We start from the raw sequence: 7,840 nt of genomic DNA on the forward strand, positions 1-7,840 counted from the left end.
CTTATTTTGAACTCTCTCCTTAACAACTAGAAACTTGATGTCAATAAACTTTGACTTCGTCGAGCTCTTGTTGTTGTTGGAATAAAGTACCGCCGAGTTATTGTCACAGTAAATCTTTAATGGCTTGTCAATGCTATCTACCACTCGTAGCCCAGTGACAAAGTTTCGCAACCATATTCCGTGGTTGGATGTCTCAAAACAAGCAATGAACTCCACAGCCATGGTTGAAGAAGCTACGAGAGTCTGCTTAACAGACTTCCATGAGATAGCTCCTTCACCCGACATAAAAATGTAGCTTGATGTGGAGCATCTACTATCTTGGCATCTGGCAAAGTCGGAGTCAGATAACCCAATGATCTCTACACGGTCTCATCTCTGATAAGTAAGCATGTAGTCTTTTGTTCTCCTCAAATAACGCATCACGCGTTTGGCTGCCTTCCAATGTTGCATACCCGGATTACTAAAATACCTGCCCAGAATTCCTACTATAAATGCTATGTCGGGACGAGTACAAACTTGAGCGTACATTAAACTCCCTACTACTTATGCATAGGGAATTTTCTGTATCACTATTCTTTCAAGATCATTTTTAGGGCACTGTTTGAGACTAAACTTGTCTCCTTTAGCGACGGGTGTGTCTCCTGGTTTACTATCTTTTATGCTGAATCTACTCAACACCTTATCAATATAGGTCTTTTGTGACAACCTAAGGATACCTTGAGAACGATCTCTAAGTATCTGTATACCTAATACAAAAAAGGCATCACCAAGATCTTTCATCTCGAATTTCTTTGTCAGAAATTTCTTGGTTTCGTGCAATAAGCCTATATCGCTACTAGCGAGTAGAATATCATCGACATATAATATCAGGAGGATGTATTTACTCCCACTGAACTTATGATATACACAATCATCAACAACATTCGCCTCAAAACCGTACGAGGTTATGACTTGATGGAACTTGTGATACCATTGACGGGAAGCCTGTTTGAGACCATAGATGGATTTCTTCAATTTACAAACCATAGACTTTGGATCACCAGATACAAAGTTTTCTGGTTGTACCATATAAATCGTCTCATAAATGTCTCCATTTAGAAACGCAGTTTTGACATCCATCTAATGTAGCTCTAGATCTAAATGAGCCACTAGTGCCATTATTGTTCTAAAAGAGTCTTTCGAAGATACCGGAGAGAAAGTTTCTTTATAGTCTATGCCTTCCCTTTGAGTAAAGCCTTTAGCGACTAGACGGGCCTTATATCTCTCGACATTGCCCTTTGAATCCCTCTTGGTTTTAAATATCCATTTACAACCAATGGGCTTCGCACCTTTAGGCAACTCGATGAGATCCCAAACGTCATTGTCTTTCATAGACTTTATCTCAACCTTTATGGCATCAATCCACTTTTGAGAGTTAGAAATGCGCAAGGCTTGACATAAGTTAATCGGGTCATCTTCTGTCAATCCAACGCCATCCTCATGTTCTTGGAGAAATATGATATAATCATCTAGAATCGCATTTCTCCTCTCTCTAGTGGATCTCCTTAATGGCACTTCTTGAGGTTGTTGAGTTTGTACTAAAGGTGATGCAAGAGGAAGAATCTCATTGTTGTCTTGATCTGAAACAATGTCAGGAATAGGAGCCTGAACATTGTCCTCTAGTGCCTGAACTGTGTCTTGAACAGCAATAGGTATGAAGACTTGATCACTATCAATAACAGATTCTTCTTCAAAGGCAACATTCCTTATGTTTTCTTCCCCTCCAAACTCAATATCCTCAAGGAATCTCACATTTCCCGTTTCAAAGAAGGATCGTGATGTGGGATCGTAAAACTTATAACCCCGAGAGCGTTTAGCATACCCAACGAAATAACAGCTAACTGTCCTTGAGTCCAGTTTTCTTTCATGTGGCCTATAAGGCCGGGCCTCAGCTGGACAACCCCAAATGTGCAAGTGCCTAATGCTAGGCTTCTTGCCTATCTAAAGTTCATAGGGGGTTTTGGCAACGGCTTTGCTCGGTACCCTGTTAAGGATGTACACTGCGGTCTTGAGAGCTTCTCCCCAAAGTGACTCTGGAAAAGAGGAATGACTGATCATACTCCTTACCATATCCTTAAGAGTTTGGTTTTGTCGCTCTGCAACATAGTTCATGCTATGTTTGCCCGGCATGGTGTATTGCGGAACAATTCCACACTCTTTGAGGAAAATCGCGAAGGGTCCTGGTCGTTGTTCTCCTGATCCATCATACCGTCCGTAGTATTCACCACCACGGTCGGATTTGACAGCCTTGATTTTCTTTCCAAGTTGAAGTTCAACTTCAGCTTTGAAAGACTTAAAGATGTCCAGGGATTGTGACTTCTCATGTATTAAATATAGGTAACCGAATCTAGAGTAATCGTCTATGACCGTAATGAAGTACTGTTGGCCATTCCATGAAGCTGTAGGGAATGGACCACAGATATCTGTATGTATAAGTTCTAAGACATCTTTAGCTTTTTCGGCACCTAATTTTCTAACATTTGTTTGTTTCCCCTTGATGCACTCAACAGAAACTTGGAAGTTTGTAGTACTAGGGGTTCAAGAATTCCATCCGACACAAGCCTTTGAATTCTCTGTTTAGAGATATGTCCTAAACGTTTGTACCATAATGTGGCAGAATTCTCACTTATTTTTTGCTCCGTACCACGTGAACTAATTTGCAATATTTTTCTATAGGAACTAACAACATCAAGCATATATAGATTATCAATTAAGGGACCAGAACCAACAAAATTTGAATTTTGGTAGAGACTTACTTTATTATTTCCAAAAGAACAAGAAGAACCTGATTTGTCCAAAATGGAAATAGAAATTAAATTCCGCCTAAAAGATGGTGCAACAAATGTCTCAAATAAATCCAAATAAAATCCAGTGCTTAATTGTAATCTAAAAGTTCCTATAGCTTCTACTGCAACTTTATTGTCGTCGCCCACAAAGATGAATTTTTCAGCATCACTTGGCGATCGGCTCCACAGGCAACCCTGCAAAGACATACTAATGTGAGTGGTAGCACCAGAATCCACCCACCAAGTGTCTTTAGGTACAGAAGCTAAATTAAATTCAGAACAAACTAAAGTTAGAGGCATACCCTTCTTTACACGCCAGACGGCGTACTTGGGACAATCCTTCTTTATATGTCCCGACTTCTTGCAGAAGAAGTAGGTAAACTCCTCAGCCTGCTTCTTCGGTTTCTTAGTCTGAGAAGAACCTACCGCAATATCTTTACCTCTCTTCTTCTTCTTGTACTGAGAGGTGGAGGCCAAGTGAGCACTTTCAGTCTTATCCCATTGCTGCCTCTCTTCCTCTTGCACACAGTGAGATATAAGCTCATTTAGGGACCATTTGTCCTTCTGAGTGTTATAACTCACTTTGAATTGGCCAAAGTGTGCAGGAAGAGAGATCAAAACCAAGTGCACGAGCAAGTCCTCAGACAACTCTAACTTAAGCGACTTGAGTTTTGATGCGAGATGAGACATTTCCATGATGTACTCTCTAATGTTCCCTTTGCCTTTATACTTCATCGAAACGAGTTTAGCCAAAGGGCTACTCGCCTCTGATTTTTCATTCTTGGCAAAATATTGTTCAATTTCTTCTAGGAACTTCTTGGCGTTGTCGCTCTCTGTCATAGAGCCCCGAAACGCCTCCGGAATGGAGCGTTTCGTGATCATCAAACACATTCGGTTAGAGCGCTCCCACTTCTCAATTTTAACCTCATTGAGGTTATCAGGAGTAGAAATGGGTGGCTCTGCCCGAAGTGCAAGATCTAAATCTATACAATCGAGGACAATTTCCACGGTATCTTTCTAAGCCTTAAAATTCGTCCCGCTTAACATTGAAATGCTGCTTATTTGAGCAGTAACATTTGAAGCAGTAGCAACAGAAACTGTATAAAGAACAAAATAAACAAGCATACTTACATTAACTAACATGTCATATAAAGAAAAATAGACAAGTACAAAATAAAATCCAAATTGGGGACTCATCTCAAGATACCTAGTACAACATTAATTCCTAGTCTTTGGACAGAGAAATTAATTGTAATTGGTACTCTCAGTGCAATGATCAAATACTGACAATCAGTTCTATCAAACAATAGCCTTTCTTTGGACCGACTATTATTCACATGAAAAGTCTTTATAATTGTCACGCATTTATCATCACAGGTACGTTGTTTATTTGACCAAATTGCGTCTTCTTTTGGGCCGAGCACAATTTGCATAAATAACTCCGTACAAACATCTTTGTATTTCTAGTCAAATTATTCTACACTACAGAGGTTACTTTGGCAACATGTAGCTTCAAATAATTGATTGAAAATACTAGATCAACTGAATAAAATATATATATATATATATATATATATATATATATATATATATATATATTCAGTTGCCCAACACCGTGGCACCGCCCCATTGGCGTCACGGCGTTGGCCTTTATTTCCTTGGAGCTGCAATAAATGTTTTGTAATGTAATATATATAAACAAAACATTTAATCAAATGTAACAAAAAAATATGAGCAGCCTTATTTAGCATATACACTAAAAGCAAAGTTTTAGCTCGGTCGAGCCAGCTTAGCCCGAGTCAACCCAATCTACAGCAACCGGCTCAAATTGATTCACCCGAGTCAACCTCAATAGGTAAGTCTTACCAACCCCAAGTTGCTAATTTTTTTTTCGATGCTATAGTTTATCCAATGGACATAGCAGCGATTGCTGCTGTTGTTCAACGGACAAAGCACCATGCCCGCTACAGTGACGGGCACGGCAACGCACACAATTGTTGCTGCGGTTGTCCAATGGACAAAGCAGCGCACCAGTACAGTGACAGGGCACAATGGTTGCCCAATGGACGCTGCAGTGAACCGGTACTGCAGTTGCCCAACGGGCATGGCAACACGCTTGGTGGTGGCAACTGGCGCTGCTGTGACCCAACGGCGACGACAACCCTCCCGACAGGCGCTGTTGCCGCCCAAGGGTCACGGTAGTGCTCCCGACAGGCGTTGCTGCCGCCCAAGGGCTACGGCAGTGCTTCCGACGGGACCTGCTGTCGCCCAACAGCGACGACAGCGCTCCCGACGGGCACTGTTGTTGCCCATTCTTGCCGATGAGCACTGCAACGCCGGACTTTCTGTTTTCGGCGCTGTCGTTCGCCCATACTTCTTCCGTCGACCCATTCCTTTCCGACGATGGAAGCGATGGTGACGACAAAAAAAAAAAAAACGATTCCGTCAGGCGCTGCAGCATGCCCAGGCATGCTCCGTCGCCTCCCCCTTTCCTGTCAAAGGACGTTGCAGCCTCTGAAGAGATCGGGGGGGGGTTTCCGTCGCCCTCTTTGCTACGTGCAGAGAGAAGGGGTTGGGGGACCGTCGCCCTCTCTGCCACGCATTAGGGGCCGTGGCTGCAGCATTTCTCAGCTGACGCTGCAGCCCAAAACTGGAACGTCGGACGTCGGACGTCGGCCTCCATGGCGACGCTGACCAATGCACACCCATGGGATGAATTCCGTGGAGAAAGTAAATTTTTCTTTCTCCGTGACGCTCTCTACGGAATTAATCCAAAAATCCTAATAATCTAACAGAAGTGCTCTAATACCACTTGTTAGATCCGTAATAGTAAATTCTAACCCAAAATTTACAACATGCTAGAATATTAGGATTAAAAAAACTGACATACCTTGATCCATTCCGTAAATTTCGCCTGATGCGGAATCTCAATGACGAACGATAAGAACGGATATGGTCTTCCTCAACTAAATCGCCTTATTCCTCAATGGGACCTTCGTCTCTCTTCCGGATGGGGGAAGGGAAACTGTGTATGATTTAGTATATTAGGGACCATAACCCTGTTCTGTCTCTTTATATAGGGTTCCCATACTTGCCTATGGTATCTACTCAATTGGCCCGTATCCATGGCCCATTCCTTAATGGGCTTAACAAAATTAGATCACTTAATTTCAGCCCTTCCATTAATAATAAAAAATATAATTGCATAATAAATATGTTACCCAAATTAGAATTGGAAATATGAATTTCCTAATATCATCTCTTTGGCTACCGTTGCTGCTGGTTCTCTGGTTTTTCGTTCGGAAGCCAACGCCGTGGGATGACTTTGCTGTCCTGCGCTGTTCGGGGAAGATGATGACTGTTGTCTTCAATATTTCTCTTTAGCATCTTCCCGTAATCTCGAGCAAGTCGTCCAAATAGACAAATGCTTGTCTTGAATCTATTTATAGCACTCACCAGAACAACATCGGCGAACAAAGTGATCATTGACAGAAGGCAGTTCCCGAATCTGAGTCCCTCATCTTAGAAATTATTTCTTGTAACTGGGGCTTCTCTGTTGCCCCGGAAGGATTTGAGATAGTCCGAACGACCTCCTCAGAATCGCTCGTTTTGTAAGAAATCCTACCATGATTATCTCTGGTTTCCTGTACTGTTCAGAAACCAGAGTGCCTTGAGGAATAAGATGTTGCTACTGATTTAATTTTTCCTAAGTTAGGAAAAATTAAACCAGCGCAGGACCAAGCTTGTTTTGCCCGATACTCAACCCGAGATTATCTATTTAGCCAAGTTAACCCAGCGGGCCAGCGCTGACTCATTCTGCTCCGCTCGGGTTTACCTAGCAGGTTGGATCAACCGAGTCCACTTGGATCTGAGTCAACTTGACTCAGTCCAGTTATTTTTTGCCTCGGTTATAGGGGTTCGGATCCTGAGTTTTATACTTATTTCTTCCATGACACTGTTATATTGGTCTACTATTTGACTCGACGCAATTTGGTATTTTTTCTCCGGCTGAATTATTATGTTGAGGTAATGGCAACGTATTACTTGGTCAACATATTATTTGGTGGACAGACTTGCATCGGATTATTTATGGGTCATTTTAAAGGATTACTTGGTACGTGTTATTGAGCCCAGGCCGATTTTAAGGCTCATTTTAACTGGTGTTATTGTGTCTCTTTGATTGAGACATTATTTCTAAAGAAGAACTCTTCGATTGCTTGCCTTGGGTTCATTATTTGCTGACTGTTGTTGGCATTGGTTCTTTTGATGCAAAATTTGAATTTCTTAGAAAAAATAAATCACATGGTGGCCTTAGCATTGTATTTTTCTCTTTACCCATTATCTATTACCCTTGGGCAGTCTTTCTCCTACCATCCTTTATTTGACTTTCACTTACCCTTATTGGCTAACCCTTTTAAAAGCATTGATTTGGTTGTCCCTTTTATTCATATGGGTGTTTTAAGTCAATTGAGACTTTTTATTGGTACCTGTGGGTCTTTTATCGCCGTCTTATGAATGACAGGCATTACCCACTTTGTTGATTACTGTCACTATATTCGTTTGAAATCCTTCAAGTTTGGTTTTAACTTATGTTTTATCACCTATTTTTACTTTTTGAGAGTTTGTGTCCAGTTTCGTACATATCCTTGGGACACTGTGATAGAGGAGATTATTATTACATTTATGTTATTTGGTTCAAGCTGGGATCACTGCCATTACCTCCCAGATTGAGGGGGGGTGTTGGAATATATGATGTAATTGGGGTGGCACTAATGTAATTACTTTACGTTTCCTGTCTCTTCTTCACTCTTATTAGGGTGAAGGGTATAGTTGTAATATTGGTAATTTTGATACCTATAAATATACCTTATGGAGAAGGGTTTGGATCAAGTCCACAACCTCCTTCTTCCTCTTGTTTTATCTCAATGTCTTTTTTCTCCATAACCTAAATCATGGAGTCCTGAAAATCAACATACCACATGGTTATTTATTTTTAAAGAGCGATCTAAAATACC

Source organism: Aristolochia californica, unplaced genomic scaffold, assembly GCF_029961685.1.
Source record: "Aristolochia californica isolate CCGP_79_NKW_82.1479 unplaced genomic scaffold, dmAriCali1.0.hap1 SCAF_2, whole genome shotgun sequence".
NCBI lineage: Eukaryota > Viridiplantae > Streptophyta > Magnoliopsida > Piperales > Aristolochiaceae > Aristolochia > Aristolochia californica.